The 25,452-nt window shown below is 45.7% G+C and overlaps 1 long non-coding RNA gene across 6 annotated transcripts in view; it reads right to left on the bottom strand.

Annotated features, from left to right (window-relative positions):
• Nucleotides 1-743: 743 nt before the first annotated feature.
• The window catches only part of LOC144099162 (uncharacterized), a 46,096-nt gene continuing 21,387 nt past the window's right edge, over nt 744-25,452 (bottom strand). The window contains exons 1-4 of one of the 6 annotated variants that reach the window (XR_013307327.1): nt 20,619-20,742; nt 15,753-15,810; nt 4,103-4,157; nt 744-1,417 (exon numbers count right to left, since the gene is read on the bottom strand). This is a non-coding gene — a long non-coding RNA (uncharacterized LOC144099162). Of the gene's footprint in view, nt 1,418-4,102; nt 4,158-10,342; nt 10,436-11,948; nt 12,223-15,752; nt 15,811-20,618; nt 20,743-25,452 lie in introns of those variants that run through there. The other 5 variants (XR_013307323.1, XR_013307326.1, XR_013307325.1 and 2 more) reach the window with 5 other exon arrangements.

The raw sequence follows: 25,452 nt of genomic DNA, 5'->3' as shown, positions 1-25,452 counted from the left end.
ACGTGCCTGGGTGGCCGTCTTTTTGGGCCCCGCTCGGCCCTCTTTGCGGTGCGACGTGCTACGGCCAGTACCCTCCTCATCTGCCCCGCACAGGGACACAACGGGCACTTTTTTAAACAGTTTTTAATTTTAATTGGTTTTTGGGGAAAGCAAATGGCGCAGCATCTGTCTCATATATCGTTGTAAAACCTGAACCGCGCCGTAAGGGAAGGGATAAAGGACGGAGTGAAAGAAGAAAGGAAGAAGAGGTGCCATAGTGGAGGGCTCTGGTATAATCTCGACCACCTGGGGATCTTTAACGTACACTGACATCGGACAGCACACGGGCGCCTTAGCGTTTTTCCTCCAGTGTCAAAATAACTTTTCCGCTACTTTCAGGTTACTAGAATCAGAACTTAAGTTTCGAACAGCGCATGTTACAAGCATGTGGTAAATATTATTATTATTTACTGTTTTATACGTTTAGAGATGAGGATTGCTGGTCACTGGCCAAAGTCAAAAGATGAAAAGACGTTTCGGGAACACTACGGCTCCCTTGTTCACTATCTGAACAGCTTTTCAGGGCCATTACGAAGCCACTGCTGGGAAGAAAGGGGGAACGGATTAATATACTGCTGGCTGACTTGAAATTGTCCAAGCCAGTTGAGATCAGCACGCTCGTGCAAAATTGGTTTTTCTGATACAGTTTATTGCGCTGATGCATGCTTAGGCAATACCAGGGTCTAAAAAGAGAGAGTTTTTGCTTTCGTACAGGTATTTGCTCTGTGAAAGCAAGTGCATGCATGCCTTTCAGATACTTCCCAAAGGTCAAAACAACAAAGGTCTGAGCGATTCCACCCACAGCCCTCCCTCAACCGCTCTCACAACTACAGGCCTTCAGATCTGGCATGATGACACTTCAATTCGTCTCTCACTTTTACGATGTTAGGCTATAAATTTTCGCGGAGCATGTTAAGAGAATAACACGGACAATTGAGCTAGTTGGTACATCTTTAAAAACTTTCGAAAGCGCTCTTTGTGTTCTCTTTGTGTCCCCTGTCGCAGCGCTTTCGAAAGTTTTCAAAGATGTTAAGAGAAGTTTGTTTAATCAGTTTAACTTAAATTAATTAGACTGCAAATTTTGATGGTTTATATCATTTTATGTGGTTGTACATAAAGACGTACACGTCGTCGCCGTCACAACCATAAGCTAACGGTTCCTTAGTAGTTGAAGCAGCATTCGTGGCGGTCCTCGTTGTGGCGGCCCTCGTGGCCCTCTCCGTCTTGGTGGCGAGGGTCTTCGGTATCCAAAGGGAACTCTGGCGTGGTCTTCTACGCAGATTAGGGCACGATCCAGGGCGACACCCGGCAGGGGCCTGGCGGGCGGAATGCAAGTGCAGTTCGTACCGCATCGACTTCCTGCTTGGAGCCCGAAGCACTATTCAAAAGAAGACCATTGCACAAATGAAGGCTGCCACAAAGACTAAGCCCAAACACCAACTTCTTTGCCGTGGAATACTAACGAAACAAAGATTTCTGGACACTCAGGTGGGAAAAAAAAGTTCTAGTCTACTGTTGACTGCATAAAAACTGCATAAAACCAACATTGAGAGGTAGACCATAAACCATGGGTACATTGCCAAACCGGTGAGTTTTGGCCATTTCATGTTGCGGTATAAGCTCACTGTTACCATGTCACTATCATGGCCCATTTCTCAAAGCTAGATGCACAGTGTAGATACTGATGCTTTGTTTTGAGTTCTTTCGCGAGCGAGTTTTACGTTTTGGTTTTTTTGCACTTTGTAAACCTTTCCCTCATTGCCGACATCTATGTATTTATACTTGTGTGATCAGCAATAAACCTTCAGTTGTTAGTCAGCGCCGTGTCGTTCGCTTTCTTGTCTTTTGTGCTCGTCTTTGTTCGCGCTGTTTATTCAAGATGCTTAACCAACTAGCCCGCCAAAACGTGTTTACGTTTTAAAGCTTAGCAGGTAAGCGGCCATTCCTGAGTTAAACGACATCCTGCGTCCGTTGTAAGAATAGTTAAGGTTCTTTGTGTGGTGGGTCGCGCTAGTGGGGGAAGGGGAGTGAAAATAATGGGAATGCACAGCCCTATAACTGTCCCCTTAACTAGGGACCACCGCAACGGGGCTCAGCGAGCGGGAGGGATTAAAGAGAAGTGTGAGAGGAGGCGGGTGAGGAGTTCCCGGAAGGAAGGAAGGGGATTGCATAAGGAGGCGGGTGACACACCCGCCAATTTATATGTAGGGGCGAAGGTTTTGAAGTTTGTATATAATCTAGCAAAAGCTTGTGTGCACTGGATTGTGCACCAGCCACACACTTGGTGAAGAGAATGTCACTCAGGGATGTGAAGAGAGCCCGAGCTTGCGAAAGCCCTCTCTCAGGGTGGCTCGAGGTTGGGCGTATGCTGGGCCCTTACATACCATGCGTAAAAATGTTTCCGTGGGGTCACCGCACTGGACACACACAGCACTGGGAGCACGCGCAGGCGATGCGCTCTGTCCGCCGTACAAACACAGCCAACGCGCATTCAGAGCAAGCAGACGAAATCGTGGCGGCGGGAGAAAGCCCGAGCGTCCAAGGGAGAGAAGGGCTGGTCGCAGACGACGCGCGGAGTCGTGGAGAGAAACATTTTCAGTGAGGGGCACAGAGAGTCTTTAAGAAGCTGAGGAGGTAAGTGCGAAGAGGGGGATAATGGAGAGGAACATAGGAGAGAGGGAAAAGTTGTTTAGATCGGGAGCACCTCTCTTGAGGAAGCCGCACCACGGATTTCATCTGAGACGCAGTGCCAGTGCTAAAATAAGTCGAGCACACTTATAACGAACCTCACGGTCACGCCTATGGCGTTCGTTGTAAGCGAAGCTCGTAGTAAGTAGACCCGCCCTCTTACAGCTAAAGATATACTTAGACAAAATTGCGTTTATTCGTTCAGAAAGTCCTCTGTGCAGGTTTGTTTCTTCGAAGTTGACTACCTCAAGCCGCTTTCTAAGCTCTCTAGGGCGGTCACGTGCTCCTGGCCGAGACGCTCGCGGCTGACGCGATCATACCGATAGCGATTGAGGCGTCCGCGGCAACTGGTCGTTGGTCGGCATACTGGCCATCGGTCCTCGACAAAGCCGCGACGAAGCTACCGCAGAGCATGTGATCCCAGAGGTAGTTTCGCCACACTTGTATGAAGCGATCGAGCGGCGCATTCGGCTCCAGTTGGAAAGTAGCGCTTTCACGCTACACGCATTTGCGTGTAGCGTGAACTTCTCATTTTACACTCTAAACACTAATAAGTCTCTATGTAAATAAAAAGGCTGTCATCTAGTGCATTCCGTTCCTTTTATGAGAGTCAGTGCGCTGGGGGACAGCTTACCCCTTTATTTACTCCTTGTAGTTACCCCTTTTTACTCCTTTAATCCTTACGACTCTTTTTTACTCATTTACTCCTTATGTAATTCTCAGAGCAACGCGCAGTACCTAACTCCGTGGATCGAATTCACCTCAGAAAACATACTGACCCTTTCGCGCCTTCTAATGTTATGCATGAAATCTTGCACTCAAGCAGTCTGAGCGGTTTTTAGCAGGCTAGTGCAACTGAGGAGTTTTTTTTTTTCTGTGTACGTATAAATAAATAGCAGTGTGTGCGAGGGTCGACTTCAGTGCCAAGTAAGTAGCCAACTCAGAACTGCAAACTGCTGGCCATAGAAAGGCGTCAAGGAGCTTTATAGCCTATCATCAGGCTTGGTGAACAATCTGAGATTAAATTTTTGACAGTAACTAGGTCACAAAATATAAATTTAATGCATCTCGCGTGCTGAGTAGCGCAGTAATAGGCGCTACAGGATAGGTCTACCAGCGCGCACATAAGAATAGGCCCCTTTAATTAGCTAACATGGAAGCAAGGTGTGTTCATTTTTTCATGAAGAAAAGAAGCGCCACCAAGCTTATCGACAAATTCATCAATAGTGTTAGGCCATAAGTTATACGAAAGAGTTATTCTCGGTCTCAGTTTCCATGGGACTGACAATGCGTAGCTACAAAAAGCTATTTCCAATAAATGGCACACCGTCTCGCGTGGTTTACTTCAAGGAAAGTGGATAATCGTCTTTCTTACTGAAAAAGTGCAAGCATGGAAAAGTCGGCTTCCGATCGGGCCTGGGACACCACACCTGTAATGCAAACAACGAAATATGTTAGTCTGACTTTATTTTAATAGTCTGCTTCAACCGAGGTAATAAAGTTACATGCTGTGTCCAGTGCAGATCCTAACCAAACACCGGTTTTTAAGCTTTAAACGAGATGATTTTTTTCATTTCTGGATGTTCCTATGAGCCCAGACAAAATCATTTCCACCCGGAGGCCCAACAGTTCTTTCTCCGTGACCTTTCTCTATCATTTGTGCTGCGGTTGTTTATGCCTTCAGAAACATACATCAACGACTTACGGCGCATATTTAGCTAAACACGTGCAAGAAATATTTTACACTTCAATCAAAATTTCAAATGAACCGAGAGTTCAGCACGAGAAACTTGGCAGTTATTAAGCAGTGGGGCACAGGAAGTGCATTGAAGTAATGGAACCAACTCAGAAGGTTTATCAGAATGCGCTTATTGTTTCGCAATTCTTGAAAAAGGCACTGATATGGAGCACAGAAAGTCCCCTCTCGCCTCCAACAACACCTAGGCTGCGAAAAAGAAGTGTTCTATTAAAATATTCGTGAAAAATAGATGTGCATTACAATTCAAGTCGCCTCTTTCAGACGCCCCATCGCGTGTAAGCACGACCATTGAAGTAAAGTACGCTTGAACAGATGTGTACAAGCGCTTGCTGCATAGAAAAAATGCGGGAGGCCTCGTTTTATACACCATCATTCTTCGTGCGTCGCTACCCTTTTCATTGTTCTGTAAATTAGAAGTGCAATGTCGTATATAAATAAGTGACAGCACTAAGGCTAGCGTAATCCTGCTATTTCTTTCACCCACTGTATTTCCTGTAGATCGTTACCGGCCACCTGTGGCTCAAGACTAAGGCTACAGGTGCAATGCTGTCTTTGACCGAACATGACACAATATGCGCTATTACATGCACGAAAAGTATGCCTGGAATTATTAGGTCTTTACGCACTCGTTGGGTGTGGATAATAAGGTGTGGCTTCTTGAGCCGCCTATTACAATTGTACAATTTGAAGTTCACGCCGCTTTAAGGCGGCGCCAAGAGTCGCATGGTAAGCCTTCTAAAGAAATCCCACCAAAACTACACAGGGCGTTTCACCTTATACGGTTCGCAATTATTCACAATAGTATTTTAAAAGCAAAACCTCTCTATAGGAGGCTTTCCGCGATAGAGCCAAGCGTATCGTCATCACGCTTTTTCGAAGGCCTAACACCACGATTGTCGCTAGCCAGTAGTGCTGAATGATAAAACACGGAAGACTGAATCAAGGCCATAGGCAGTAATCTCCTTTGTTGGTCACTAACTGCTGGCCAATAATAACGTGGCAACTATGCGAGACATTGTGGCAGCCAAAAATGGGCATGACTGTCAATGACTGGAGTCTTCTATAAGACAAGGTCAAGTCCCTTACTCAGTCTAGCAAGTTGCTTTACTAGCAGTCATTCGTCTGCGCAACTATTCTGCTTCGCTTCTGTGCGCAGTCTTGGTAGGTTATATGTATTTCTCTTCCCCACGCATTCTCAGGTAAACGAATCACATGGCTACTCTAGGTGCAAGTCAGTGTCCTCATAATCTTTATCAACGTTATGATATGCTGCTCGTGCCTTACACTTTTACGCGAGGGGAGGGCAAAAACTTACGTTGAAACGCTAAGGAAAACCAGACTCGTGTTATTTCCTGCCATCCCTTGGGGCAGTGCGTAGCGCCTGATTAATCATAGGGGATAGGTGACGTCCCTGAGTGTTCCAGAAATAGCCGCCCTTTGATGCAGAAGCCGGACGGAGAAAACAGCTATGAAGCGAAAATCTATTTGCTATATATCAAAAAATGAAAGCCTAGTATAAGAGTGCCGGTGTGTTACTTCAAAGGGTTTACGCTTTGTACAGATGATATAAAAGAAAACTTGTAGCTTTGGGTGGCGCATCTCAGCACAGGACGACGAGGGGAAGGAAGCAGTGCATACGTGGCGACAACGTTTACATGAACGCATTTCTCTTTCCCATGACGATGAGGGGAAGGAAGCAGTGGATACGTGTGACAACGTTTACATGAACGCATTTTTATTTCTGGGATCTTAGATTTCGTGAAAAACTGATCTACTTGCGATGAATCTACTAGAAGGAAGTTGAAATGCTCCAAAAAGTTTTCTTCCTAGCTTTGCGCTTGTCGCTCACAGATATAAAACATTTCCGCTGCCTATCACTGCCCGCGATGAGCTGCCCTTTGCGGACTCAAGTTTTGCTAAAGAGGCAAGCCTGTGGACAAGGGCACGCGTGTTTCTAAATCTTGATACTTACTCAGAGGTAGTGAAAAAAGCTGCTAAGATAGCTACCAAATACACTGAATCTTTAATTTTGCTCAATTTAGCAAATAGCAGATCAATATATAACTGCGTGTGATGTCTAAAAGTCACATACGGTTACTAAGCTAGTAACGTTGACATATCCTGAAGAGTTCCTAATCAGCAAGCCTATATACTGTCAATGCAGCGGTTCTGATTATTTTAAAGCATCTTTTACATAATGCGGCCACTAAGCTTGGCAACATCTCGAGTAACATCCTCCAGTATAAAATAACATAATTTGACGGTATTCGAGAAAAGGCATGTGCATGAATTCATTGGAGAACGGAAAACCAGAATCAAGTGACCTTTTCGCAGAGCGTGGATGGGGTGGTATCACCTTTTAAATCTGCTTGATTTCTGCTGCGCTGCGCCACGCACAAATTTCAGTGTTTGTTTTCAAAAGCAAGGAATACATGCAGACTTGTCAAATAAGCTGTAGACAGGGTGTTTCACCTAAGACTTTAGACAAGTTTTAGAAATAGTCGGAGTTTGAGAGCGCTTTTTTCGGTATATCAGTGCCAGCGGTGTAGTAGGTTAAAATATAGCGAAGACGTGGTAACTAGCAGGCTGTTTAAATATTATTGAATAGTTAACTTTTTAACTATTACTTTTAGGCTCCTTAATTATTGAAAGGCGTGTAGCCTACAGTAAGTAAAATCCATATTAGTTTATAAATTTCGAAAATGCAATTACCCTAGGCGCTGTGGCCCAACAAATTTTGGCTCAATCGACGAATTACGTCCACTGGAGACGTTGCTTTGCCTGTAAGCTCCGCGAAAGCGCATGTATTTTGGCGCGATGTAGCCAAAATTTGTGGAGCCACAGCGCTAAAGGTAACCGCGTTTTCTGAATTCTAAAAACTGATATTGATATTACTTACAGTGGCCTACACGCTTCTCAATAATAAAGGAGCCTAACGGTAATAGTTAAAAAGCTAGCTATTCAATATTAGTTAACCAAGTGACTAGTTAGCACGGCTTAGCTGTATTCTTATGTACTACACCCTTTAGAGTGCTATGGCGAAAAGGGCGCTCTTCTAACTCGAAAACCCTACTTATAAAAATTGTGTAAAATCTTAGGAGAAACACCCTGTACACAGAAGATGTCCCCAAGGTTAAAACACCGCCGCGTCTGTTAACACAATTTAAGAGTTCCAATAAACCCGCACAAATACGGGTCAATGACTAGTGCACATGATCTGAACCCCAGGCATTTAGTGGCAGGCATACGAAGCTACAATGCTGTGTAAAAAGGAAATTGCAAAACACCACGACTTTGGCTGTTCCGACTATGTGAAAAACCCCCAAGCAGGGAACGCAGAATGATGCAAATTTTCAGGGTCCATTCGAGAGTCCAGTGTCTTCTTATGCTTGTAAATACTTTATCCCAACAGGCACACTGTCGCAATAAAAAAAAAACATTTATGAGCGATGACAAAACGACGAAATAGAAGGCGGGGAAAGAGTCACTACAGAAGAATAAAAAATTATGTGGTAATTGCAGATTTTCGGTGTACGTCGCATATACAGCTGCGGCTTCGAAAACAGACGAGGCCTTCTAAAGGAAACTATGCCGAGATTTCGCCCTGTGTTCTGCACGGTTAATCGGTCGGTTGCTGGTGGCCGTTCATCTTATCTGAGCCGTTTTATTTTTTTAATTTTTATAATTTTCACTTACTGTTAGAGCCATGTGCAGACCATGAAATAAAAAGTCATTATTAAATTTGCTCTCGTGTTTAATGCATCCCTTGCGTTTCACTTCGTTTTGGTGTTAGGAATAATAATAATAATAATAATAATAATAATAATAATAATAATAATAATAATAATTGGTTTGGGGGGAAAGGAAATGGCGCAGTATCTGTCTCATATATCGTTGGACACCTGAACCGCGCCGTAAGGGAAGAGAGAAAGGAGGGAGTGAAAGAACAGAAGAAGTGAGAGGCGCCGTAGTGGAGGGCTCCGGAATAATTTCGACCACCTGGGGATCTTTAACGTGCACTGACATCGCACAGCACACGGGCGCATTAGCGTTTTTCCTCCATAAAAACGCAGCCGCCGCGGTCGGGTTCGAACCCGGGAACTCCGGATCAGTAGCCCGACTAGCCAAAACCGGCCTACTGCTACTCAGCGATGCGCAACCCATTCACACATCCGTCATGAAGAGAATTATTCGCAGCTACTAGCTCAGACCTTGTAGGTGCAGAATGCACTCTGCTCCACGTGAACCGCAGAGGTGACCTTTTTCTGAGTTGTCACCTTTTCGGCAACGTTGACGTAGCAAATCTCTATTGATTAGCCTTTTCAGCATCTAACGAAAGTCCTGCACTTTCTTTCAAGATCTGGCGACGAGTAAAAAATGTGCTTTCATTAGCAAGAATATATCGCACCAAATGTCGATGCGCTGAATGATTTCACAGGCTTGCCCTCGGTACTCGTGATACGCAACATCGATATAATGTCAGGTATCATTTTTTAAGGCCTTTTCTTGTCATTACGGGCTATGTATTCAAATGCACAACCGCTAAGTAATGCAAAGCCTTCGGGATCACAGTTAAGAATATTTTGCGAATAAGGACAGCGTGGGTCAAGCTCACGATTTATTGGGGACCGCCATATATAGAAAATATAAAACCACGAAAGCAAACACTTCTCTTTGGATATCGGAAATAATGAATGACTTTTTGGCATTCTAATGCAGAGAAATGAATTAACAAACCAGTCACGTGACAGGGAACAAGATAACAGCCAGCAGAAGTTACGCAACATAGCACGCTCGCCACCGAAACACTTCGCTCGAATCGCCGCCATTCACATTTCCCGTTTAAACAAGTTACAAAGGACAGCTCCAAACCATCTATTGCGAATATTTTTTGCAGGGAATTGATTTCCGAACGTGCACATGCTTACTGGCCCTGATAATTCATGCGGAAATCTTGTCATATTATCTACAAACACACTGCGGAGACACCACAGCTCCCTCTCTTTTCTTGACTAGTGGAATACGGCAGATAATTTCTGTGTTATTTTTTTCTCAACTTGGCTCGTCATGTGCCGGTGGCTAGTGCATATTTTAACATGTCGGTGTCATAGCAGGGCTCTCACATACTCTTTTAACTGCGCCACATGCCTGTGCGGCAACTTCGTTTTTATTGTTTACTGCGTAATATAAGTTCCATTCAGCGAAAATGTAGGCGTGTCTCTCTGCGTGGCCGCCGGGTAAAGCCTCCGTCGCCTACAGTTAGCTGAGTGCGAGTACCGCAACCTTACCACCGACCAGAGGGAAATTATGCACCGGCGGAGTTGAAGAGGTCGGCGCAGTGACGCCCCCCAACAGAGTGACGAGCTCGGAGAGAGGGAAAGCCGCGCCTAAAGCGTGCGCCCGTCATCGGCTGACCCAACGCGGCGCGCCAAAAAAAAAGCGAAGTGTGGTTATTGTAACAAATGCAAGAACTTCAAAAAGTTTTAGCGAGCCATGAAGCACGGCAAAGTAAACTGAAATTTAAATGAAGCAAATGTAAAGCATGCAGTCATTAGCTAGCCGTAAAAACCAATCTAAGTGGAATTAATTGGCGCCACATTTAGGCAATGAGATGCGAAAAAAGGGAAACGTATCAAATTGAAAAGCATCAAATAGAAGAGAAGCATGTAAGAAAGCACCATCCTAGAACAGCAGTCTACGTAGTTCATCTCATCAAACCATCTGCGCGCCTGTCAATTTCAGTCATCAAGCAACAGCTATCGAAGATGAGCACTTAAGTCAAAGGGAATTCAGAAGGTGGTAAGGAAATAAAAGGCGCGGTGAACGTTACTTTCCGGGTCACCACATGAGCCGCACCTTGATGGAACGATGTTGTTGGTAAGCCAGGTTCTAGTCGTGCGCAGGCATCCACGCCAGTTGTAGCATCCAGTAGTAGCATCCACGCTAGTCGTAGGTACCGTGGAATCGCAAGTTACTCTCGCCTACATAGCGTGGCTGTGCCTCTTCTTCTGTGGGCCGTGCAACGGTATAAATTATTCCAGAGCCGTCCACTACGGCGCCTCTTTCTCCCTTTCTTCTCTCAGTCCCTCCTTATCCCTTCCCTTAACCCTGTCATTTGCCAGCTGCGCCCACCCTATTCCTGCGAACTTCTTAATCTCATCCGCCCACCTAACCTTCTTCCGCCCCCTGCTACGCTTGCCTTATCTTGGAATCTACTCCGTTGCCTTTAAGGACCAGTGGTTATCCTGTCTTCGCATTACATGCCCTGCCCAAACCCATTTCTTCCTCTTGATTTCGACTATAGGATGTCATTAACCGGCGTTTGTTCCCTCACCGACTCTGCCCGCTTCCGGTCTCTTAACGTTACACCTATCATTTTTCTTTCCATGCCTCGCTGCGTTGCCCTTAACTTAAGCTGAACCCTTTTCGTCAGCCTCCACGTTTCTGCCCCGCAAGGTGAGTACCGGTAACATACAGCTGTTGTACACTTTTATGAACTTTTCTGAGCAGGAGCTGAAAGAAGAAAGGAAGAAAGATGTGCCGTAGTGGAGGGCTCAGGAATAATTTCGACCACCTGGGGATCTTTAACGTGCACTGAAATCGCACAGCACACGGCCGCATTTGCGTTTCGCCTCCATCGAAACGAGGCCGCCGCGGTCGGGTTCGTACCCGGGTACTACGGATCAGTAGCCGAGCGCCCTAACCACTGAGCCACCGCGGCGGGTTAAAATTAGTGGTTAATTATCTTGGTCAGTCACGTGCGGTCGACGGCTGAGACACTGATATCATGAAACAGCTCTGGGCTATTTGCGATAATCTGCAGTTTGATACTGCCAGGCAGATTGTGTGCAGGTGGGTCCAACAATGTTACGTGCGCATGAGCAAAAATCGCTCTTGTTCTGTGCCAATATCGCACGTGTACCGTACGTCACAATCACACACCAGCCATACTCAGTGTGTGCGTAAAAGAACGAATCGACAACTTTTCCAAAGATGCGGCACTGCGGGTGATCGATACCACGCACGCACAACGTGGGGCACTGAAATAAAACGTCCCGTCATGAGCGACATGCACGCTGTTAGATTACGTTCATACTTCTACAATAATGGCATACACCTCATATTTCGTCCAGTGAAGCAGATAACAGACTTTTATTATCCCCTCTTTCTGCTCAGATGGTTTGGTTTATGGGGGTTTAACGTCCCAAAGCGACTCAGGCTATGAGAGACGCTGTAGTGAAGGGCTCCGGAAATTTCGACCACCTGGGGTTCTTTAACGTGCACTGACATCGCGCAGTACACGGGCCTCTAGAATTTCGCCTCCATCGAAATTCGACCGCCACGGCCGGGATCGAACCCGTGTCTTTCGGGCCGGCAGCCGAGCGGCGTAACCACTCAGCCACCGCGGCGGCTTCTTTCTGCTCAGAACTGTTTCTTTTGTGTTTTTCAGAAAAGCACTTCAGACGTCTTACGACATGTTTTATTTGACCACAGATTTGCTTCGGAAAGTCCAGTTTAAATTTATTCCGTCTGCATTCAACATAAATGTCGACGTACATTGAAATGAAGAATTACAGAACTAAACGCGCACGCCGACGCGGACCGGAATATGGCCGCCTGGCAAAGCGGTGGGTGCACACGAGGGACTTATGGTAAGGGTCCCGACGAGGTCCTGCTGGCAGAATGAGGCATGTGCAGTTGGGAGCGCACCACTCGCCTACTTGCCATGGCTCGCACTGTTTCCAGAATAACAATGGAGACAGAATAAAGCACGTTTTATAGAACCTATATCATTTTACCTTTCCCATTGCTTACCCAAGCATTTTAATGAAAACTTATTTGTGCTCAACTATGCAGTGAATGCTTCGCGCATAGCATTACAGTGTTAAGAAGAGTGTTTTGCAGGATCCCCTGCATGAAGATTCGGGTAATTCATCGTGAAGTACATCCGTGCATTTCGTTTCGCACGTTTTCTGGAAATTGAAGTGCATCAACCTGCACAACAACTGAGCGGTCTTGTTAAAAAGATGTCGCGTTATGGAAAGAGAGTTGTGAGCAGTGATACCTCCTTTCAAAACGCCGTTTAGACTTACACTTGGACCTGGGTATCACATGCTATAACGCACTGAATGAAGAAATTTTGCGGACATATTTTCAAGCAGCGAAGCATTGCTGCAATATATATATATATATATATATATATATATATATATATATATATATATATATATATATATATATATATATATATATATATATATATATATATATATATATATATATATATATATATATATATATATATATATATATATATATATATATATATATGCTCACTGAATTACAGCATATATTTTTTTCATTCACCTTCAAGTGCTGCCTTTATGGACAAAGAGTGATTGCAAGCACTGCTTAGCGAATTTGGGAGTTTATCAGTTGCGTACGCTGCCCTTTCCAGCATAATTTTGACGACAAGCCAGTTCAACGCAAGAATGCGTTCATGCTACCTTGCTACTACATTATTTATTGCACATATTATTAAGTCCATATGCTATTAAACAGCAAAAGCATGAGTTTTAATTATATGAGCAAATTAAGGCAAATTAGCATAGTACTAAGGTATACATCACGCGCAGCGGGAGTAAGGCGTTCATAAATAACGCATAACTAGAAGTAGCAGGTCACAAACTTTGAATGTAGGCAGCCATGGGACTAGTTTTCCGTTATGCTGACCCAAACGTAAGCAAGTCTTTTTGCCGGTTGGTTATAGCACAGGGCTTCGAATCAAGTTGAAGACTCTGTGATGTGAGCATAAAAATAATAAGCGCTCTTGAAGAAAGTAAGTCATCACAAATTGCACTCTGTGACTTGGCGGCCAGCAAGTCCAGATTTACTGCAAGGCTTTATAGGATCATATATTTGAAAGGAAGATGCAGGACAATTCGAACGGCATGCGACCTGCCGATGCCATATGGAGACACATGCCACTTGGTTTAAACTGCGTTTGTCGGAACTACGCAACTGCAAACGATACTCTCTTCTGAAAGTTCTGGTCATTTTATACCATTCGCTGTGTTTAGCGCCTTCCTCAGCTTTACGAGTGGACGCCTTCCGACGGGGGCGCGGCTGGCATGGCAATGTTTATTGGGCTGCGTGAAATGACGTCAGGTGTGATGGCATTCCTTGATTAGAAATCAGCGTGTCAGATTGTGCATTGTGTCAGCGAGAGCAAAATAAAAAGGCGCAGTAGAACAACATTCTTGTTCTGAAGGAGAACAACGTCCAAGTCACCGAACACGCCATTTTGCTCAAATCAAAGGCGCTGGAGGATTGCGGCTGAAAGAAGTAGGATCCTCATTTAGACCACAATGCGACCTGGGGAGCTCGAGATCGGGAACAAAAATGCCTAGCCCGCCAAAACAATCCTTCCTTACAATGCTAGGAACTTTGGACAGCGTCCAGCCAGTATCCATTACATTCAGTCCAGCGGCCACTCTGCCATGCTGTTTCTTTCTTGCTGTCACGGATGGCGTCAACGCGCTATTTGCGAGTGATGTAAGCCAAGCGCTACGTGGCAACAGCCAAGGAAAACTAGAAGAGCTAGTCCCGAATTCCAAGTAATGCGTGCCACGGAAACAGCTGCAAAGCAACGTAAGCGAGTAAACTCATCGCTTCGGGCCGCAGAAGCCCAGACGAAGCGAGCGAGACGCGAAGACCCTGCAGTTGGAGGCGTGGCATTCCAGGCGAAGTGACAGAGGCCAGGACCCGTGCAGTTTGAGCCGCCGTGGTGGCTCAGTGGTTTTGATGCTCGGCATGCACGCCCGAAAGACGCGGGTTCGATCCCGGGATTCAATGGAGCGATTCAGTGGAGCTAAATACCCGTCGCGGTGTCTCAGCGGTTAGGGCGCTCGGCTACCGGAGATCCCGAATTCGAACCCGGCCGCGGCGGCTGCGTTTAGATGGAGGCGAAACGTAAAGGCGCCCGTGTGCTGTGCGATGTCGGTGCACGTAAAGATCCCCAGGTGTTCTAAATTATTCCGGAGCCCTCCACTACAGCACCTCTTTCTTCCTTTCTTCCTTCACTCCCTCCTTTATCTCTTCCCTTACGGCGCGGTTCAGGTGTGCGCCGAGATGTGACTGACTGATATTGCGCCATTTCCTTTCCTCGCAAACCAATTCAAATTCCAAATGTCCAAAAGGCCCGTGTACTGTGCGATGTCAATGCATGTTGGAGAACCCCAGTCGGTCGAAATTATCCGGAGCCCTCCACTACGGCGTCCCTCCTCCCATTTCCTGTGCCGTACCGCCGCCCCTCTAAGTCGACAGGCAGAGACAAGCCCCCTTCCCTGAGAACTGCATTTCAACTGCATCCTTCACAAACCTGGCAACCCCACCTGTCTCGTGTCTGGTAAGCATCACTCTCGACGAAGAAGCTCTGGACTGCCATGCACAGCAGCAGTGGCGAGCGGGAAGCCGAACAGCGCAAGGGCCAAACTGGGCATGAGTGTCATGTGAACAGTGCCCCCGTCCACGAATGGCGCAGGTGACAGCCAGAGAAGGCGACGCCTGGGCCTTCGACGGCCCTTTCCGATTGTCCGTCTGCAGCCAAGTGTCTGCAGCCGTACGGGAACGACCAACCAATGCCTGTGAGCGACTTTAACATAGAAGCAACGCAGGGCGAATCGTAGGAGAAGCGTGACTTCGACCTGCGGGCTTGTTTCAGACGCAGCAAAGGCAGCGACGAGCCGAAAGAAGCATATAGACAGCCTTTCACGCTCACCGCATTGTGCGGGGCATGCAGCTGATTGATGTGCAAGCGAAATGTTCTTGCTGAATATCGCCAAGTTTTGTACGGGGGCGCAGACCCTTCGTCAAGCATTCTGTAGGGTTCAAGCCTGAACTCCTGACGTCTCTGTGATGTTAAATAAAGGTGACTTGACTTGGTACGCACTTAAGCGACCACAAGGCCGTTCTTCTGCGCTGATAAGCAATAAAGAAAAAAAAAGAAGTTTCAAACATCACCTATCTTTTTTTGCGTAATTATCACGACAAAGCGCTCATGTTTTTACTGTAGCTACTTTGCGATGCGTAAAAAAAGCAAAGCAGCACTGCACAGCACGCAGTAAACCGGTTCTCGTCGGAACGTTATGCGCTAAGCAATTGAACTTATCGCTGCCTGTTTAGTGCGCATGTAATGAGCAGTTAGAGGACTGCTGTCTTAACGCCTCTCTGTGGTGCTAAGATTAGTCGTAAAAATTATAATTACCGAAGCGGGACAGGCGTATGGAAACGGGGCTCGAACCCTTCTTGGAGGAATTCCTGCTCTGAAAAAAAAATACTATTAAGATATGTTAAAAAAACATAGTTTGCGCGAGTTTGGTTGGGTTTATGGTGACTTAACGTCCCAAAGTGACTCTGGCTATGAGGGACGCCGTAGTGAAGGGCTCCGGAAATTTCTACCGCCCGGAGTTCTTTAACGTGATCTGACATCGCACAGTACACGGGCTTCCAGAAGTTAGCCTTCATCGAAAGTTTACCGCTGCGGCCGGGATCGAACCTGCGTCTTTCGGGTCAGCAGCTGAGTGCCATAACCATGGGCCACCGCTGCATTTTTTTCTTCATTTCCTGGCTTCGGCGAGGAGCACAATATACAAAACAAAACCTTACAAGTCACAAAACCCAAATAATAAAAACAATGTCTGCCAGGTCAAATGGCTTCGTCATGTTAAAGTTATCTCCACTCCACTAAAGGCTCCTATCTTGCGAGACACTCGGGAGCTTCAGGAGAAAGTTTCTGTAATTCAATAAACCGATGCATACACTCCCGAAAATATATCCGTGCGGGCCGTGCACCAGGATCGCAATGGTGTCCTGTCATTATGGAACGCTAAATGAAGTGGAGCCCCGTTAGCATAATTAATTCGTATGGTACCCTATCCTCAAACTGTACAGGTAAGTACCTAACACCATGCGAGATATCCCAAAAGTTTACCCCTCCCAACAAAGCAAAAAAAAGGTGGTATATGTTTTCTGCCTGCTTGCAGATTAGACAATGTCACCCCCAGGTAGCAATAACTTCTCTCGAAAATCTTCTTAACTGGTAGTGTTTCAGTACGTAACTTAAAGAAAAAAGTTTCTGCACTTGGCGGCACCTGCATCGCCTTCACCCGTTTAAGCACGTCGCTGCCTGGGCCTCCACTGTATAAGGCCCTGTACATAAGCTTCGGAAGAACTGCAACGTACGAATCCTTGTACAGCTTCTTCCTTCTAACAAAATATAAATATTCATAAGAAAACTGGACAGACAGAAATCGAACACAGAAATCGAGTCGTAGAGGGGCCCGAGGTAGCTGTCTCTGGGTTAGGTTCCTCTGTCTCTGGTGGTCGGAGTCCGTTGCGTTAGGTGGGTGGCCGGAAATCCCGTTAGCGGGGCCGCTCCATTGGGCAATCTTGATGCCCTCCCTGTCCTGGCCAGGCAGGCCAGCAATTGAGTCAAGGCATTCGAAGGATAAGAGCCAAAAACTCGCTGTACCCATTCCTATCCCTATGCCCATAACCCCTTCCCGACCACCATACAACCTATACATTTCACCCATCCTCTCCGCTGCATCCCAGGGAAGATCAGGTGAGTCTCCCCGGGCCCGCTCTCTCGACTGTGGGTCGCTATGTAGCTTTTTACCACATCCCCTCATTTTTTTTTTCATTTACCTCACCTACGGGTGGTTAAATTGTACCACTGCCCTCGGGCTTTTTCATTTATCTTCAAATTGGATTAAGCCTGTTGTACGTCAGTGGCGCAGGCAGGGGCTTATTATTTTTCAATCTTTTTAGGGTGCCCAAAATTAACATTTGTCGTTTCTTATATGCTACAGCGTCGCAAAGGACATGCGCCGGTTCTTGGCCACCTCTTTGCAATTGGCGATTTACCTTATCCGATAGTTACTTTCACACAATCGGCTACCTAAATGATCGTTCAATTCCTTGCCTTGCATATTTCAATCAAACGCAAGTGCAAGTATTGGCATCCCAGCCCGCTGTCAGAGTAAAATAAAGGAGGGAAAAAACAACAAATTACTCGAGTTATAAGTGGACGAGAAGCTCACTATCAACAAACCTTACTTATTCTGAAAACACATACATTATATACTCAGCTAACAAATCAGACACAGAGAGAATGGGCAGCCTGGCAACTTGTAAGTAAACTGTTCTTTATCTGACAGCAATATGATCATTAGGCAGACGTGAAAGCTTGAAAATTTTAGTATGGAGGAAGTATCTGCTACCTTCAGAAGTACATATTTGCCTCAGTGTGTTAACCTTGCACTCTCGTTCGCGAATGCAAGCGACCAAGAGAATGTATATGACGTGCTTTTCTAGTCACCTGGCCTAAAACCTGCCTTGATGGCGGCAAATCGAAGTGAGGCGCCTTCCGTGTGGCTAATATCCACGGCGCGACATGAAAGAGGCCCATTCCAGGGCCACTGGTATAGCGATTTCTTGAGTGCGTTAATGCTGTGTTCTGCCTTTTGTAGCGATAGCTGCATTACTGTAGCATTTCGAGCCTTCAGCGTGGAGGTGGCGGCGCCGCCACCCTCTGGCTGCGCCGCCACGATGTCACGTGGTGCGGAGCAGCTGCCGGCGGCGCGGAGCAGTGACTGATCACGTCGCTTTTCACGTGGTTGGTAATGTGACCATCCACGTGGTGCAAAGCAGCAGTGCTGCCGGCGGCACGGCGCGCCGGCGAAACCGAGCTGCCACAGCTGTGCGCATGCGCCGTGTCAAGTGGGACGAAGATGAACAAGGAACGCACAGCGAAACGGAGCGGGGAAAGGCTGTCTTTGCACTTCAACTGAGAAAATTACACTCGGCCATCTGTAACTATGGCATCACTCCAGGTTTAACCAGAGCTAAACCACCGCTAATTTTTTCACTGATTGGCGTTTATATAATGAGCGTACCTCTCTTGAATAAAGCGCGTTGATCACTTCGTGCGTCCTCGGCTTAGACCCACGCAGAGCTTCGGTTAAAAGTTTTTAATGACACATCGTTTTCTCTCCAGTCGTGTTGTAGGGCATTTAAAGCACCTCTGAAGCTCTAAATGCTTGGAAAGTGGGAACCTACCCTATTCCTTCCTTTAAAGACCTTTCGGTCTTTGCGAGTGCCCTAGCAGGTACGCTATAGGGTTGAAAACGACCAAAGTGACATTACAACTATTGCCAAAGATGCACGCAATGAATAAAATTGCTCCACGTAAATCGTGTGCCAAGTGAAGTAAGCCTTGTAGGAAAACAAAAAAAAAATTAGTAGAGCTAAACTTACCGGCTTGGCGCATTATGCAGCGAAAGCTGGTTGGAATTAACAGCTTTTCCGACAGATAAGGTCGGTCTGGCGCATGCATGCAACGAGGACGGTAATACCCACTCTTCATTCTCCCCCATCCTTCGACTTTAATGGAGACCGCGGTCTGCTTCTCTCCACCCACCACCTCCTACCCTCTCTCTCCCCCTTTCTTCTGAAAGTGAAGCGAGGGTTTCCTATCCACGTTGCCTGCTGCCAACCGATGCTCCACACACCAACGCGAACGCAGGAAACTTTTTACGACAACGAACGTTCCAATGCTAACGCATTAAAACGCCTTGATGGGGCTGGTATTAAGGTCGCACAGACTTTTTAGTGGCCTCCAGGAGAAAGCAAAACAAGTTTTCTACAAACTATGAGGCATACGTTAATTAGTTGGTGCGCCAAAGGGGAAGTCAGCACTATGCATTCTTCTGTTGCAGTATAGCTGGCACATAGTCTCCAACTGGACACATTGCCCACGCCACATAGATGGTTTATGCCTTTACAATACTCTTCTCAGAATATCATGTTACTGAGCTGTGTCAGCTTCTAGACTTGTTCCACAGCACGCCGTTCCCCATTCACTCAGCAGTTTCTTCGTGTTCCTCCATTACTACCGAGTACTGGGCACAGCTTGGAAACGCGTAGTTTTATTTCAGGGCGTCTATTTATGCTCTTTTTTGTACAATTCCGACAGATCAAATTTAGAAAAGCAGTCTATAAACTGATGAATTAATATTTCCTTCAGGATTCCACTGAAGAAAGTGATTATATATATATATATATATATATATATATATATATATATATATATATATATATATATATATATATATATATAAATATATATATATATATATATATATATGGTTTGGTTTATGTGGGTTTAACGTCCCAAAGCGACTCAGGCGGCTCCGGAAATTTCGACCACCTGGGATTCTTTTACGCGCAGTGACATCGCACAGCACACGGGCCTCTAGAATTTTGCCCCCATCGAAATTCGACCGCCGCGGCCGGGGTCGAACCCGCGTCTTTCGCGCCGGCAGCCGAGCGCCATAGCCACTCAGCCACCGCGGCGGCTTTATATATATATATATATATATATATATATATATATATATATATATATATATATATATATATATATATATATATATGGTCCATAAAGCGTGCTAAGATCTATGTATCTAAAATTTGAACGAAATTTTTACATACATACAGTTACGGTAAGAGCCCGCTTTTCAAGTTGATAGGTACAAATTTAGAAGTACTTTTCCAACGAGTATTGTGAACGAACTTTGAAATGTGACGGGGAAACTGATTCCGAATACATACTTTGAAGTCGCGGTGGCTCAGTGGTTAGGGCGCTCGACTACTGATCCGGAGTTCCCGGGTTCGAACCCGACCGCGGCGGCTGCGTTTTATGGAGGAAAAACGCTAAGGCGCCCGTGTGCTGTGCGATGTCAGTGCACGTTAAAGATCCCCAGGTGGTCGAAATTATGCCGGAGCCCACCACTACGGCACCTCTTCTTCCTTTTTTCTTTCACTCCCTCCTTTATCGCTTCCCTTACGGCGCGGTTCAGGTGTCCAACGATATATGAGACAGGTACTGCGCCATTTCCTTTCCCCAAAAACCAATTATTATTATTATTAAGTTTTTTCTAGACTCGTTTCTATGTACCGTCAAGATACACTAAAATATTTCCCTCGAAGTGGTTCAGTTAACATAGCAGCTAGATCTGATCCGAGCCCAATGTTTCTAATAAAATACGTTCCAAAACGCTGTACTCACTTCGATGAAACGCAGAAAACGGCGAGAATGACCATACACAAAGCTAAAGCTTTCATCTCTACTTTATGCGGAAATTCGGGTACAGCGTAGAAGATGCGGCTACTTTCGACTCCTGATATTTTCTTCCGTGCTTCAGATGGTTCGAAGTTTTATACTTACATCGAAATGCTCTTTTTCAATATTTTGTTGTTCAGCGAACGCCCATTAATATCTTGTCTTTAGTGCGGTTTGTTTGAAGCTGCATGCACGCTGCATGTTTAGCTGCATGCTTAGGCGAGAAAACGTCAAACATATTCAAGAAATAAAATATGCTCCAGATATTCGACCTTTTATTCTATACAGCCCAACAGACATAAATTTCGCACAAATCATTAGGGCATACAGAAGTATGAATCATTCATTCCTTGGTATACAGTTGTTATATGGTGAATTTTTTTCCAAAGTTATTCTGCAAACATAATAACTTCCATGTAGAGGCGTGCTGTCTTCGGGCGTGCTGTCTTCAAGAACAAGATTTTACCCATAGGTTTGTTTCTACTTCAAAACAACTGGCTTTTGCCGCCTGAAAGACGACCCCCTTAAAGTTCTGAGGAAGCTCTTTTGAGAAAGCTAATCGTCATACAGTTCAAGTCAAATTAATCTATAGTGGCTGTGAGTCAAACTTCCCCTTCTGTTCTATTTTTGAGGCATTGGTCCATGCCCACGTGCACAGCTTGTGGCATATGTACACACCAGTGGAGAGCCTGATTGGGACACGACCGCCCATCCTCCAATTTTGTTGAGCTGCGAAGGAGGGGGAAAGTGCACATCTGAGTCAGGACACGTGCGCTTCTTTTTAATGAGGTTCGTAGAATTTACAACGGCAAAGTAGGAAAATTATGTGCCGCATCTGCTGTGCGCAAAAATCCTGAGCCACTCGTGCATTAAAATGAACCGTCACTGAAAAATGTCCTGCGGGCTTGATTGCTGCATCGATGTGTTTTCATGATCCGTTATCTGAGCCTGACGCGTACGTGGTCTCATGTAGTATGACTTGTGCTACCACGTGGGCAGCATAACGAAGCTTTAGCATCCGATGCATATCTACCTAATGCATATTGATATCATTCACCTTAATCTTCGTATGACAAATAGGAACCTGTTGGCAAGCAGGTCTGCAGGCTCGCTATTGCGCGGGCTCAATGTCATTCGCTATTTCTGTGCTAAAAAAAATGTCCTCCAAGAAAACTTCCTCTCCGCTCACAAAAGGGCTGCACAGCAAAATAATAAAATCGTTGTAGCTGGCGTTTGGAGATAATTTACGAATATGATGGATAAAATCGCAATCGAACCTTCTGGTTCTGTTCGCTAGACAGTATAGTTGATATTTGGTCGAGAAATTTTTGAAGTCCGCTTTCGGTGTCGGTTTCTACAAAAGGATAGTTACTGTTACCAATGAGGATAATATAGAAAATTTACTGTTCTATAATAAATTATGTGTCGAAATTCAACACCATTTTCGAAAACTATTTCACACAATTGGTCGATTTGACGGCCTCGGGTGTGGCGGCTGGGTTTCAAGAGTCTGGAGTAACCGCTTCGTTTGATCCCTGCGGCTTGGAAAGAACGACCCTTCATTCGATGTGTCACGCCTGTGAACAAAAATTTACAGTTCTTCCAGCCATTAGAGAGGGGGCGGAGGGGGGCTGCTGCAGTAAAAGCATGCTGTAGGTGGGACATGACGGATTCCGACACTGTTATAGACGAAGACTGGCGGACAGTGAGTGCGTTCCCGGAAGTCAGAGACGGGAGATAAGCTTCCGGTTAGTGGCCCGTAACAAGAGAACATCGCAACTAAAGAGGCAGTGTATTGGTTAACACCAGAGACACCTCCCACCCGTTTAATGACCGGGGTCCTGCAACATCTGGGATATTTTGGAGAGCATATGTGAGGTGCAGAATAGGAGGATAGTTCCTTTGTTACTCCTTTGATGATAGACCTTCGCTTGAAGGTGGACATCGCAGTACGTGGTATCGCTGGGCGCTGACAAATACAGCAAACACAGTCGTGGCGAAGGGCAGAAAAGTGAACTTTATATAGTTAACAATTTGTCAAATTCATGAAAAGGACACGTCCGTTCGCAAGTAACCGACAATTGCAACTAACCTACCACAGCTAAGAGAGGTCTTGGATCGCGAATCACGGCTTCGTGCACATAGCAAAGGAATTACAGGGTTTAACTTCTCCGCCCACACGAAGCTTAACCAAAAAGCACAGGCGTGTCTATATGTGGCGCTAACACGAACGCTAAGCCTTTGTATGCTACGCCTTGTCTCCGTCGGGGCCACAGGCCGATGGCAGTAAAGAACACGAGTTGCCGCAGTACATTCGCAAAGGCAAACTTATTGCGAGAACAATCTCGAACCTTTGACGCCGAAATGTAATGACTTTAAAATTTGGTAGAGAGCTTATTTGTCCGTACTGCACGGTTTACATCCCTTCCGTGAGGCGGAATACCTGCTGTAAGAAATTATGTGTTGTGTTCGCGCAGATTCTTTCTTGAAGCGTTTCTAATACAATTTGTATTCCAAGTCATGCCATCTTCCAACAGAATGACGACAGTTTGTGCTTCATGGCTAGCGGCGCGTAGCTCACTGCTAAACAAAGAACGAAGGGACACAGAGAAATGAGGCGTCAGAGAGCCGCATGAGCTAAAGACGTTTTCAGAGCTTTTGACAATCCAGGCGACGACAAACATTTGGCAAGCACATAGCGAAAGAAATAAATTAACAGGCTCTGCGAACAGCGAAGCTATAGGGCTTGGCAACTCCTGCTATTTATTGCAGGTCTTCCATAGCAATACTACACTGAACAGATGACAGATTTTCAAATCAAACATAAAATGTCATTTGCTTCCTCGATGCATAAAGAGGAGACTTAGCATTTTACATTCCGCAGCTTACATATTAGCTGACGATCATCTTTGACTTTTCTATTCACTCTGAAATCGACACTGGGTTGCCATGTCCATAAATTCTGAGAATAATATTTTTCAACAAGAATAATTTATGAACGTAATGTTTCAAGTATTGTAACATTTCACTATAACAATAAATATATCCGCAGATCTCCCCTCGACAGGCTTTTTTTTTTACTGTTAACGTTTTTCTATCATCAAAAACGTTTCCCATTGGTTTTCTATGACAGTGTTGACTACTCAATGCGAGCTACTGAAAAACATTAAAAGAAAGATTTTGGTATGCATTGGAAGAATGGACCATTACCTTCTATATTTCGATAAAAGTACAGGACAATATTTCAATATTCTATTTTTTGTTACGGCCGCCGCGATGGCTGAGTGGTTATGGCGCTCGGCTGCTGGCCCGAAAGACTCGGGTTCGATCCCGGCCGCGGCGGTCGAATTTCGATGGAGGCGAAATTCTAGAGGCCCGTGTACTGTGCGATATTAGTGCACGTTAAAGAACCCCAGGTGGTCGAAATTTCCGGAGCCCTTCACTAAGGCGTCTCTCATAGCCTGAGTCGCTTTGGGACATTTAAACCCCCATAAAACATAAACATAAGACACATTTTTTTTCCAACCCTGGACTTGTATACTGAAAGCCCATACAGAATTGCGGCACTTCTTTCTGTCTTTCCAAAAATGGTTACGCGAAACCTGGCAGGCACATTGCTGGAGGAATGGGGATGTTCAAGCAGAAAAAATGGCTGTTGATTAGCTCTGGTTCATCCTAGTTGAATTGCGAAAGCTTCGTTTCCTCGACACGTCGTCTGCACAGCGCCTCATTCCGACGCTCTCGACAACTCAAACCGGCCTCTTCCGCAGTTGAAGAGTCACTCCGGGACGTGGCACGACTTCTAGCCGCATCTTCGTTACGGCGCTTCTCGAGCCGTGCGGCGCGTTCTTCTGGCGTCTCTTGACCGCTTTGTCTCTTCCTCGCCTCGCTTCGTTTTTTCGTTGCCGCGTCACTTTTGCGCTCTCCATAACGACTACACTACACTGAGGCGAAGCGCATATTATATATATATATATATATATATATATATATATATATATATATATATATATATATATATGCGTGCGTGTGCGTGTGTGCGTGTGTGCGTGTGTGTGTGCGTGTGCGTGTGCGTGTGCGTGTGTGCGTGTGTGCGTGTGTGTGTGTGTGTGTGTGTGTGTGTGTGTGTGTGTGTGTGTGTGTGTGTGTGTGTGTGTGTGTGTGTGTGTGTGTGTGTGTGTGTGTGTGTGTGTGTACGCCATTTAGCTAAACCATAATTGTAGATGGCTGTTTTACTGTCACTTATTATACAGTTCCCACGCAAGCAAGCGCTATTGCTACCTCTTCTGCTACTTCCGAATTGCGGCTGCGTACCGTAGCTGCTGATATTGCTGTACCCTTGCCATCCACCACTGAGGCTACAGCTGCTCCCAGTCTACCGCTCGCCGCATCCGTGTATGCTACCGTCTCCTTATTCATTTCGTTGAATCGTCTCATGAGGGCTTCGGCTCTCTTTTCCCTCCTCTCACTGTTGAAGGTGGGGTGCATGTTTCTCGGAAGTGGGTCTGTTCTGAGATGTTCCCTGACCTCCTTCGGGATGTCTTGTTTTTGCTGCATGTCTCTGTCTGTCTGCAATCCTACCATGCCTAAAATGGCTCTGCCTGTATGTGACTGGCTAAGTCTTTCCTGCTGAGCTGTTTTCACCGCCTCGGCCGTTTCCTTCCACGTGTTGTGTATCCCCATAGCTAGGAGTCTTTCCGTTGAGGTGCTTATGAGTATTCCTAACACTCGTTTGTAGCACCTCCTAATTATTGAGTCCAACTTATCTCTTTCTGGGGCC

Source organism: Amblyomma americanum, chromosome 7, assembly GCF_052857255.1.
Source record: "Amblyomma americanum isolate KBUSLIRL-KWMA chromosome 7, ASM5285725v1, whole genome shotgun sequence".
In the NCBI taxonomy this organism is placed as follows: domain Eukaryota; kingdom Metazoa; phylum Arthropoda; class Arachnida; order Ixodida; family Ixodidae; genus Amblyomma; species Amblyomma americanum.
The sequence above is the reverse complement of the archived record's forward strand: the minus strand, read 5'-3'. Positions and strand labels throughout refer to the sequence as shown.